Source organism: Protopterus annectens, chromosome 3.part0 (genome assembly GCF_019279795.1).
Source record: "Protopterus annectens isolate FY-2018-M chromosome 3.part0, PAN1.0, whole genome shotgun sequence".
Taxonomy (NCBI): domain Eukaryota; kingdom Metazoa; phylum Chordata; order Ceratodontiformes; family Protopteridae; genus Protopterus; species Protopterus annectens.
Genome location: NC_056731.1, coordinates 271,730,905 through 271,743,557, shown reverse-complemented (window position 1 = coordinate 271,743,557; position 12,653 = coordinate 271,730,905). Strand labels below are relative to the sequence as shown.

Sequence of the window (12,653 nt, the reverse complement as noted above, 5' to 3'; positions counted from 1 at the left end):
CTGACGACCTGACGTCATGGAAGAAAGGACAGCAACCGACGCAGGACCCAAGACTTTGTTAATCAGGCTGATCGAGGGCTACCTGCAAGCAGATAACCTCAAATGTAATAACTGCAACAGTGAAACACGAAGAACGTCTGAATAGTTACCATCTGAAATTTGGCCTGCTTGAAGTACAAATGTAACTTGCTTATGTCCAAAAAGTCCTGAGGTCTGTCTTCTTTGGCACCAAAACAGCCTTGAGCAAACCCTGGATCCCATTCGGTTTGGTGGAACCTCTTAGATTACTCTTTTTTAAGAGCAACTCCTATTTCCAGTGTTGCTTCCCTCCGCTAGTGGAGGGGATTGGTGAGGAGCTAGTTTTGTTTTAAATTGGGGAGAGTGTGGAACAGTACTGAGTAACCTCTGGAATTGACTCAACAATTAGGTGTTTGATGTGCTGGACTCCCAGGCTTGCAGGTGGAAAGTCAAGTCCACCCCTGCGCCGACTGCCTCCAGAGTGCAGACAGGCATATTTTCAGAAGGACTCAAAGGGCCTCCCTAAGGAGAAGTCTGAAACTCGAACTACATACCAGTCCTGCCCCTAGGGCAGCGCCCATTGAAGTTGTCTCATCTGCCTCAGAGGGCACTTTCACTAGGGGTGACTTGGTAAAACTATTGTGATTTACAGAAGAACATCTTTCTCTCCCTCTTTGATTCCTAGAAAAAGTTCTATGAGGAGTGGAAAAACACATTCCTAATGCGTACAGCGTCTTACCGTCCTGTTCACTCCTATCTTGTTTACTGTTTACTTAGGGACCACAAAGCGTGATCACATCAAAGGAAGCATTTAAGGAGGATGCCTTGAAACAGTCTGCAAAATTATAAAGGCACATTCAGGCATGCTGATGAGTATCAATACAAGTACCTACAATGTAAACTGTACCATCTGCTTTACTGGAGCTAAGGTGCACAGAGACACTGGACATAGATTACATGGTGGACAGTTGAGTCTCCAATGTCTAGCAAGACCCTGATGAAGATTGGGCAGAAATCAACTTGAAAACTTACAAAGTCTCTGTGAAGCTTCCTCAAAGTGCCAAATAATTCAGCACACAAAGGGCAAACATGGCTGATGCACATGTATGCTTGCAAAGAGATCCCAATGCTTGTGACTCTCTCTAAAGGAGAACGGACTGAAGAACTCTCTTCTTTTTTTTCTTGGCTGCAGTAATGAAAATTGTGGAGGGACCTTTACTCCAAAATGATCTGTCCTAGGGGAAAACAATTTTGTTTGGTTTACGGGGGATCAACTGCACCACATCAGGTTCTCTCCAAGCCCTCCTGGATAACAGTATGCTAAGGACATCTGGGGATGAAACCACCCAAGAAGTGAATAGGCCTACACCAAAGCCTTTGAGGTAGACTGACTCGTCTACAGAAGGGGCTTTGGTGGAGCACTCCGATGTCTCATTTTTTGAATAAATTGTCAAAGAAGGCATCCTCATGGGGCCATTCTCTTTCATCATGGTCTGCATCTTTGAGGGATTCCTCAGGGGAATCCAACTATTTCTTCTCAAACCTGACTCTTCTTAGGTCCTTCTTGGGGGTGGGGCACAAAGAAGCAACCAGGGAGCTACTGGGCTGTGGCTGTTTGAAACTTAATGGCAAAGGCTGTCCCGAGACCACCTCTTGAGAAACAAAGCCAAGGAGGACAGCAGGATTGGGAAAGATCTGACAAGGGAGCAGAGGAATCAATCTCAGATTGAGACAAATCCTTTCTAAGACACTGAAAGCCAGTGCCAGTGCCAGACAGCTGGTTAGAGGCCCCTTTGGATCAAAAAACTAAAGGAAGCCCCCATACCAGTCACTGACCCAGTCAGGTCAGACATTGAGACCAAAGCCAAACTATCAAAGGCAGAGGAATAAAGGGGCAGAGATGTCTTCAAAAACCTTTGGGTCGAATTAGATCCCTGTCCATCCACCTTGACGTCAAGGCTCTGGGAAGCACTCAGTACTGAGGAAATCAGAATGCAGTACATCAAGGAAGGACTAGGCACTGAAGATGGACGGGTCAAACAGCACCAACACGTGGGTAAAATGGGCTACTGTCGGAGTCAAGGACACTGGTGCCAAAAGTTGGCCCCGGTGCAGGAACAGACATCAACTGAACCAAAGGTGCAGGTTCTTCAACCATCTGGAAGGAAGGAAAGGAAAATTCCCATATCCATCTGATTCTTTTAGAAAGTTCTTATGAGTTGGTTTAAGTCTGTTTTGTAATGATCTTGAAAGCTCTAACAGACCTGGAGGAAGCCAAGCAAGAAGGCTTGCTAGGCTTGGGTAACTGAAGGGAGACGTCTTGGGTTCAGAAGGGAGAGTTCTGGATACTGCACAGAGATGGCTCTGGAGAGAACTGAAGCCCTGCAGTGATGGTCATGAATGGCAAATGGATCCAGCCTGAGGCAGAAGCTGCAGGTAGAGACCGACTTTGCTCTTCTGTAGCCACAAGGGATGTAGGATCCAGATCGGATGCCAACAAATTTGGCGACCAGAGCTGAGGAGGCACGAGATCTGACACTTTCAAATAAGGAAGAGTAACTGAAAGCCAGAGGGTTTTTTGGATTTGACTCATCCAGTAAGGGTGACACTGTGTCCATCTTTCTCTCTCAATCGTAGCATCTCTCTTTCTCTCTCCATGCTTATCTTTCTCTTTTTTGTCTTTATCTCTGTCTTTCTCCTTCCTTTTCTTAGTCACTTTTAAAGGAGATGATGAATATAAAGGGGTCCAACTGTTGCAGCAGTTGCAGGCATCAATCCTTTTACTACTAATTTGGGCTTTTGATCAACTAAGGCCCACAACCCAAATTATGATCACACCTTACAAATTTCCTGAAACCCAATGTCTTATCCATTAAATCCAAAATCACTAAATGCCTTCAGTGAAAAAAACAGTAATAGAAAAGGGAAAGCTGAAAATGTCACTGACTTTTTTATATTTAAGTAGAAGAAAGAGAAAGCCTGTCAAAAAGGCAGAGTGAAAGATTACACAGCAACTTAGCCAGTTAGCTCAAAGAATTACCACACTAAACACCTTCACTTATCCTAATACTAGAAATACCCAAGCAAAAGGCTAGGAGGTATCGAAGAGGGAGAGAAGGAAGACTGTAGAGGGCCAAACAAAGAAACATTTTTAAATAGCTTGGTGGAGGTACATAGGATCACATCTGTCACTGAAAGCAGCAAATGAACTCTAGAAAACCCAGGTAGGCAGGAAACTGTAGGAGAAGAGGCTGAGCTTCGGAGGTCGAAGACTCTATAATTGCTGGTATCAGATCCAAATAACCAAAGTTTGAGGTGGCTGGAAAGGACAACATTAGATCCCAGAGTTAGCAAATTGTGAACACTATACAAGCAAAAGCAGGGCCAAATGGCAAGGAGCCGAATGGGAAAATGCCCCACATGGAATTCTGAATACCTGTGTGGACTGCAGATAGAAAACTGGTGACATGCATCTTGCACATCCATGACAATGATGAGGAAGAGATCTTTTAGCAATAAAGTCAGTAGATGAGCTCTAGAACAGGTCTCTACTAACCATTCCATTTGTAACAAGAAAAAACTCAGAAAAAATCATTTTCCTTGTCTTGTTACAGGTACCACATGGACTGCACATTTGGGTAGTGATTAATGAAATGGTGCAAAAAACATTTGCAAATGGTCATTTGTACCTTTTGCCCAAGCATGGCAATTGTGAATAAAATAGATATTTGACTCCATGCACAGTGCTGCCCTTTCTTTCACTTCTTTTAAGCCTTTCTGTGTAGGTGGACAACAATAAAGGAGGGCTCTAGATCAGCATTTTTTTAGAACTGTATCAATAAGAGCCCTGAATGATATGTCTACAGCATCACAACCACATTTTATAATATGACATACATTATCAGCAGCCAGAGCCAGGTTAGCAGTTGTAACCTTTAATGTGATGTATGCAATATTTTTTTTGTCAAATCTTCAATATGCTGCAAAATGTTATCATGATGCTTATCCATAACAGTCTGACAATTAATGCTAATACCAGCCACTAAAGAAGAGGCATGAGTTTTATGGCACTTCCCCATAGCTCTTCTAGCTTTGCTACAACAGCTAACTTTTTAGATCCCTGAGAAATATGCATGCCTATGGACCAAGGGATCAGCTACAGGATTTTGGTAAAGGAACTCCAGGCTCAACAGATGGCTGAGAATGTTGAAAATTTTAACTTAAAATGCTTATAAGCTAAACACTCTATCAAATTTAAAACAAAGACACTGCCTTCAGGCCACAAAAATAGGAGTAGGCACTGGCATAGGAGAGACAAGACTGTCTTTTTATCAAAGGACAGGTCTTTAATCCTCCCCATTAGTATTTTTTATAAGGGTGTTTAACCAAAAGATACAGCTTTGTGAGGAGAACAGGCAGAAAAACATCTTTTTCCTAAGAATCTCAGCATAAAGTCCAGTAGTGAAGAAATCTTAACATAAAACAAAGTCTGCTCAACCTCCTCCTCAGGACTGAAAGATGGAGGAAGAAAATGGCCCCCCAAAGCAGTATCAAAAGGAAGGATCTCATACTGTTTATTGAGCAAGGCTTTGATGAAATGGAAATTGTGTGCGCGTTTTTGTCAGTTCCTGTGGTTTATCAAAAAAATGTCTATTTATAATAATGAGATAAATAAACAGGAGGAGGATAAGAAGTTTTTTCTTACCCCAATGATGTGCATGCTCAAAGTTAGCATATTTAGGGATTAGAGGTAAAGAGGTGCATGAAGGAAGCTGCAAAGTTGTTTTTGTAATTTTTAGGTGCAGTCAACAATGTGTGATATTAACTGACCCTCTCCCCATCAAAATTAGTTCTCAAGTCATAAACCTGTAAAGGAAAACTGGACACCTGAGTATTGGATGTCTGGAAAACAAATGTTAAAAAAGGAAGACACCTATGAAACAGCAAAAACTAAGTAGTTACTGATATCTTAACAGAAATCATATAAACAGCAGATTCAACACAAGATGACTACGGAGTGATGCATGGAGTGGGATCAAGCCATCACAAAGTACAGTTTTGTACCACCCATAAATGTAGATGTTAGAGTGTAAACACTGCTGCAGTCATTACACTTGGGCTATCCTGCTGTCAGGCGGTTCCCCAGTCGGCCTGAGTTCCAAAGTCTTGGTCCGGCGTCGGTTGCTGTCGCCTCCTCCCTGACGTCAGTGCGACAGGGGTATACAAGATGCAGCAGACGCCATTTTCTTCAGTTTTTCTTGCCCCAGATGTCAGGTGCCCCCCAGTAGGTAGGCAATTCAAATTGCTAATAAAACATACATAAGAAAAGCAAACAACAACTTTCAGTTAGAAGCAAATACTCCCCCATAGCTAGTAAAGGGAGAAGGCATAAGTACGTACCAGCAAATAAGAGGGGAAGGAGGGAGGGTAACCTGGACTGCAGCAGTGTTTACACTCGAACAGCTACATTTATGGTAGGTACAAAACTGTACTATGTTCGTGTTACACTGCTGCAGTCATTACACTTGGGTGGAATCCCAAAGCTGAGGTAGGGAGGCTGGTTCTATAATGCTTTAGGGGTGGCTATAAAGCCCTGCAGCACAGCAGTGGCGAAGCCAGCTCTGGATTTGGAGTATAAACGCAAATAGTAATGCTTGGTGAAGGTATGCACCGAACTTCATGTTGCTGCTTCCAAAATATCCTTGGTAGGTACTCCTCTGAGGTAGGCAGTTGAAGTGGCTGTTGCCCTGGTGAAGTGAGATCTAATGCTGCTAGGTACAAGTTTCCCATGGTGAGTATAGCAGAAACGTACACAATGTCCTATCCATTTTGAGGTAGTCGGTTTTGAAATGGCTTTTCCCTGTGCTCCTGCAGCATATGCTACCAATAATTGCTCAGATTTTTCTGAAAGCTTTGGTTTTGTCTAAGTAGAAGCGCAACTGCCTGTGAATGTCCAAAGAATGTAGTAGTCTCTCCCCCTTGTTCTGTGGTTTTGGATAGAATGTTGGCAAGTGAATAGTTTGGTTTAGAGCCACACTTGATACCACCTTTGGCATAAACGTAAGGTTAGTTCTTAAAGACACCCTGTCCTGGTGGAAAATGAGGAAAGGTCCCACTGCCATTAGTGCCTGTAATGCTGAAACACTTCCTGCTGATGTTATTGCCAGTAGCAGAGCAGTTTTCCAAGAGATGTATTTTAATTCTGCTGTGTTAGCTGGCCCAAAAGGAGGTAAAGTTAAGTTTTCCAAAACAAAGTTGAGGTCCCAAGTTGGGGTAGGTGCCCTATGGGGTGGTCTTCTGTTTTTAGCCCCTCTGAGGTACTGTTTAAGCAAAGGATTAGAAAAAAATTGGTGGATCCGTGTTGTAATGAGCAGATATGGCTGAGGCATGGTTCTTGATGGATGAGAAGGAGAGGCCCTTGTCCAACATCTCAGTTAAATATTGAAGTATCTGAGGAATGTTTGGGACAAGAGAGTCAAGGCTGTGAGCCTGGTTCCAGGCACAGAATCTCTTCCATTTATCCGAGTAGGCTTTCCTGGTGCTAGGCCTTCTGGCCTCCAGAATGACATCCATAACAGCTTTGGAGAGAGAGGCATTGCTTGCTTGACTAAGGAATTTTCCATGCAGCTAGGTTTAAGGTCTTTAGCTGGCTGTGAAGTATCTGATTGTTGTGCTGTGTCAGCAAATGTGGGATTTGAGGCAAAATCCAGGGTGGTTCTTGTGCTAAGTTCTTTAAGATTGGGTACCAGTGCTGGCGTGGACAGTCTGGTGCAATCAGGATCATCTTTGGCTCTTCTTGCCAGGCTTTTATGAGTACCTTTGGAAGGAGAGGGAAAGCGTACACTTGCAGGTTTTTTCAGCTGAATGAGAGGGCATCCACTTTCCATGCTTGTGGATGGTAACTCCTTGTGCAGAATTTCTGTAGCTGGCAGTTCATTGGGGATGCAAACAGATCTATGTCCGGGCTCCACCATTTTTGTGTTATCATTCTGAATATTTGTGGATTCAATTCCCATTTGTGGGGATCCATGATGTTTCTGCTTAGGTCGTCTGCCAGTGTGTTTTTCTCTCCTGGCAGGAATTGTGCTTGCAGATGAACTTGGTAGTCTAGAGCTGTGTTCCACAAGGTCATGGCTTGTCTGCAGAGGGGGTAGGAGTGTGTGCCCCCTTGCTTGTTTATGTACCACATAACTGTGGTGTTGTCTGTCTTTAGTAGTAGCTGTCCTGGATGCAGCAGGTCCTTGAAAGCTATAAGTGTATTTTGTACAGCTAGCATCTCTTTTTGATTGATGTGAAGATGCCTTTGCTCTGTGGGCCACTCGCCCTGAATACATTTTCCTGCCATGTGTGCTCCCCAGGCGTAATCCGATGCATCTGTTGTCAGTGTTTGCCTGGCTGTGGGTTGAGTAAAAGGCTGTCCCTTGTTGAGGTGACAAGCTTGAGCCCACCATCGAAACTCCTATTGAAGGCAAGGAATAAGTGGTATAACTGTTTCCAGGCTTTGACAGTGTTGAGACCATACACTCTTTAGGTACCATTGTAGTTTCCTCATATGCAGTCTGGCATATGGAATTAGTAGTATGCAAGATGCCATGTAGCCCAAGGCCTGCAGAATTTTTCTTGCAGGGAGTTAGTACTTTCAATTGATGGCAACAAAGACCCAAGTCAGTTGTCCTTGCTTGTCTGGCGTGAGATAAGCCATCTGGGCCGTTGTGTTCAAGCTGGCACCCAGGAATATTATAGGGCACTAGTTTTGATTTCTTTTCGTTTACTGTGTGTACCCCAGGCAACTTAATAACTTTTTTTACGAACGCCAGATGCTTTAGAAGAATGTCCTTGCTCTCTGCTTGAATCAGGCAGTCGCCCAGGTATGGATAAATTTGAATTCCTTTTTGCCTGCAAAATGCAATTACTGGTGTCAGGCACTTTGTGAAGACCCTGGGCGCAGTAGATAAGCCAAAGGGCAGTGCAGAGAATTGATAGTGCATTGAACCAGCTAGAAATCTGAGGTATCTTCTGCAGTTTTGTCTGATAGGGGCATGCAGGTATGCCTCCCTTGAGGTCCAAAGTCACGAGCCAAGTTTTCTTGCCCAGCATGGGAAGAAGCTGCTGTAGTGTCAACATTTTGAATTTCGGAACATCCAGGTAAGTGTTTAGAGAAGAAAGATCCAGAATGGGTCTCCAGGCTTTGTCCTTTCTGGGAACCAGAAAGTGTCTGGAGTAATATCCTTGTCCTTGCTCCTGTGGTGGTACCTTTTGAAAAGCTTTGATGTCCATGAGTGCTGTAATTTGTTTTTGAGCCTCTGCCCATTGATTTGGTGGCAGATTTGGCATTTCTTTTAACCTTGGCAGAGTGTGAAAGTGGAACCTGTAACCTTGAGATACAATGCTGAGAACCCATTTGTCTTTGGTGATGCAATGCCAATTGTGATAGAAAAGTGCCAGTTTTCCTCCTAAGGGGGCTGCCAAGAGAGAGCTGTTTGGCAGCTGTAGTGGGAAGTTATTGAGGCTGCTTTTTATAAGGTCATGGCCTGTCTTCCCCTTCTTTCTGGCCTGGTGTACCCCATTGTCGAGGCCTGTAAGGACCTTGTGCTTGACCTCTGCCTTTTGGACGTCTGTATCTGCCCCTTTGCGGTCTGTCTGTGACTGGAAAGGACCAATTCTTTGTTGGCCAATTTCTGCGAAAACGAGTAGGCTGAGCCTGTAAGAAATCCTTCACCGTTTGCATAGATTTTGCCTTATCCTCCATCTTCTTTAATACCTCCTCTGCCCTAACTCCAAATAACACATCCCACTGCAAAGGTGCATCCAATAATTTTGCCTTAACATGATCTGGTAACGTATGTTCTTTTAACCAAGCATGCCTTCTAATGACAGAGCCTGTAACTGCTGCTCTACAGGAGGCCTCTAAAAAATCAAACCCACATTGCAAAGTATGTTTTCCCACTTGTTCAGCTGCATGCAATAAATCCTGCATTTCTTTAAAATTAGGAGGCTCTGAATCTGGAAGCATCTTTTGTTTCAACTGAGACATCAAAAATTGCTGATATTTTAGCATGTGAAACTGGCAACGTAAGGCTCTCATTGCTAAAGTTGCAGACACATATACTTTCTTTCCCCATCTGTCTAATGCTCTGGAATCTGTCACAGGGAACTGGGTTTTTTGCTGATGAGGCCTTAATCCCTTTGGGTCCCTGAGAAATAGTTTCAGGGTCAGCAACAGGGCTTTTATACAGAAATTTGAGAGAGTCAGGGACTCTGTAATATCTATCAGGTTTAACTGGGGCTGGAGGTAAGGAGTCAGGGTTTAAGCTGGATTCAGCGTACACATCATCCACAATATCTAACACTGGCGGAATAGCAAGGGGTCTGTGTTGAGGCAATAAAAGGAAGTCTCTGAGCCTTTTCTTGGATTCGGAGTAATCCTGGCCTCCCCAATGGAAATGCTCCCTCATGGTATGCAAGGTCTCCCCAAAGGAATAGTCCTCAGGCGGAGAGGCTGATGGAATCGATTCCTCAGCATCAGAATCCTCATAAGGGGGTAAAGAATATCCTAGGTCTGAGGATGAATCTGAAGAAATGGACACCTGGTCGGAAGATTCATAGTCTGCATCCTGTCTGGGCCTTTTATCAGGAGGGGGATGGGACCACCTGATCAGGGTGATTAGGTCTTCGGCCATTTTGAGCATTTGTTTCTTAGGCATGGAAGCCTGTCCTGGAGAATGCTGTATCTGTTTTTTTGATTTTAAGGGTGCCTTACACTTAAGCACAGGGTTTAATGGTTAACTGGGTAGGTCTGAAAACACCCTCTGAGGCTGTGGATTACTCAGCTACTTCGGTTCCCTCTGAAGGGTTAGTTTTGGTAGGCTGAAAACCTAGAGCATCTGAAGGCCACGTGGGAGTCGAGGCGGTCTGTGGAAGCGGTCGTCAGGGGCTGCGTAGGTGCCTCGCTGAAAACCGGAGAACTGGCGACCAGCCTAGAAGAGGCCTCGTCGTCAGTTTTGGGCCTCGGATGCCTGTCCTTGTCTTTGCGCTTTTTATGTATTCCGGTCGTCGGAAGTTCTGACGGCATGGTGTAATTGAATTTTCTGCCAAAATAACGTTGAGCAAAATCAAACAGATGTTTAATAGTGCGCTTGTTAAACCTAGCACAAAACCGACAACCAGTGACGTTGTGGTCTGGGCCTAGGCATGGAATACAATAGGAGTGGAAATCCTTATGAGGTATTTGCTTCCCACACGAAATACAGTTATTAACTTTTACTGACATCGGTCTGAGGCAAGAAAAAGTTTCCCCAACGGGGTACTTACCTTTGTAGAAGACTTCGGTTCTGGATTCGGAATGAAAATCTCAGGAGTTGGCCGACTGGCACTTGCAAACTGCTTCTGCTTCGGGCACCTCGCGGCAAGAAAAGACTGAAGAAAATGGCGTCAGCTGCATCTTATATACCCCTGTCGCACTGACGTCAGGGAGGAGGCGACAGCAACCGACGCCGGACCAAGACTTTGGAACTCAGGCCGACTGGGGAACCGCCTGATGGAAGGATAACCAAAGTGTAATGACTGCAGCAGTGTAACACGATGAACATCAGGAATGAAAGTTGGTACTTGCAGGTATGTTTCTCCCATGTAACCTGACAAGACGCTGGGGCAGTTTGGTGGACAGGACATCCAGAAAAGACTTCATCTGTCAAAATTGGGATGGAGACATCAAGGAGATATTCACTGCATAAAATATTTTAATGGTCAAGAGATGAAAATCACACCCATGAGACAGTAACCCAAAGGAACATAATACTGGAAATCACTGGATCCAGCTTTAAGTTGTACCAGATAATTGATTCACAAGTTTAACTAATTTTTTTTCCTGCAGACCCAGCAATATTTTTCTTAACACTTTTTCAACTTAAAAGAGATTTAGATGGAGTGGAAGGAAAAATAAGAAAAACAGTCTGTGTTCTATACAGGGCTGTCCATTTCTGGCTAAAAGTGCTAAACTCCTTCTACAGAAAATGGAACAATGTGTAAAGATCACAGGATTAAGCACTTTCACTAAACAAAAAATGGCAGGATTATGAACTTCCACTAAACAAAACATACATTTGAGATGAAAGTCCTTAAGGGGAACCTGATAACCATAAAACTGTTGATAACTTTTGTGAGTGCTTCATCAGTACCAAAGAAAACCACTGCAGTCTAGCATTAATAAAAAGTACAGTTTTGTACCTACCATAAATGTAGATGTTAGAGTGTTCACACTGCTGCAGACATTACACTTGGGTTATCCTGCCATCAGGCGGTCCCGCAGTCGGCCTGAGTTCCAAAGTCTTGGTCCGACATCAGTTGCTGTCGCTTCTTCCCTGACGTCAGTGTGCCAGGGGTATACAAGATGCATCAGACGCCATTTTCTTCAGTTTTTCTTGCCCCAGATGTCAGGTGCCCCCAAGTAGATAGGCAATACATATTGCTAATCAAAAATATACAGTAAAAACAATACCTTCAGATACCAGCAAATACACCCCAAATGTTGTATAGGATAGAAAGGTATAGATAAGTCCAGCTAGTTCAGAGGGGATGGAGGGAGGGTAACCTGGACTGCAGCAGTGTGAACACTCGAACATCTGCATTTATGGTAGGTACAAAACTGTACTATGTTCATCGTGTTACACTGCTGCAGTCATTACACTTGGGTAGAATCCCAAAGCTGAGGTTGGGTGGCTGGTCTATAAAGAGTTAGGATTGGCTATGAGGCCCTGCAGAACTGCAGTGGCAAATCCTGCTCTGGATTTAGAGCAAAGAGGCAGGTGGTAATGCTTGGTAAAGGTGTGCACTGAACTCCAAGTTGCAGCCTCCAAAATTTCCTTGGTAAGTACTCCTCTGAGAAAGGCTGTTGAAGTGGCTGTTGCCCTGGTGGAATGTGGCCTAATGTTATTTGGGACTGATTTTCCATGCTGTGTGTAGCAGCACCGAATACAGTGTCCTATCCATTTGGATATAGTCTGCTTTGAGATAGCCTTGCCCTGTGATCCTGCAGCAAATGCTACAAACAGTTGCTCAGTTTCCTGAAAGCCTTTGTTTTGTCCAAGTAGAAGCGTAGCTACCTGTATATTTTATTTATTTTATTTATTTTTATTTTACATTTGTTTACCGGGCTAGTCCAGCTGGATATATGTCCATTTTCAGTGGAGGCCCGGGGAGAAAAGCTCCACTACATACTACTAAACAGTGTCAGTTATACATCAATTTACAATAATAGGAAAACAAAAAATATGCAATAAATCTTATAACAAGTTGTATAAACTTTTGAGTAGAGTCTAAAAGTAGGATGGTAAAAAAGAAAAGATGAAGAAAAAAAAAAATTAAATACTCTGTAAGTGTATATAGAAGAGAAGAGAGAGAAAGGTTGTTAAGGAATTAGGTAAAGATGGGGAAAAAAGAGAGCTAACCAGGGTTATGACAAGAACAGAGCCAATGGTTATATAGAAAGAATTTTAGTTTAGTTTTAAAAAGGGAGAGTGAAGTTAGAGATGTAAGGTCTTGTGGTAAGTTGTTCCATATTTTGCCAATTGAGTTGGAGAATATGGCGTCACCTGCTGAATTTTTGGATCGGGATGTTTGGACCAGTATTTTGTTGG

General features: G+C 43.5%; 1 protein-coding gene across 3 annotated transcripts in view; it reads right to left on the bottom strand.

Moving 5' to 3' along the window:
• Window positions 1–12,653, bottom strand: part of AZI2 (5-azacytidine induced 2) — a 1,152,833-nt gene that overhangs the window by 260,502 nt on the left and 879,678 nt on the right. The gene's annotated exons all lie outside the window — the stretch shown is intronic.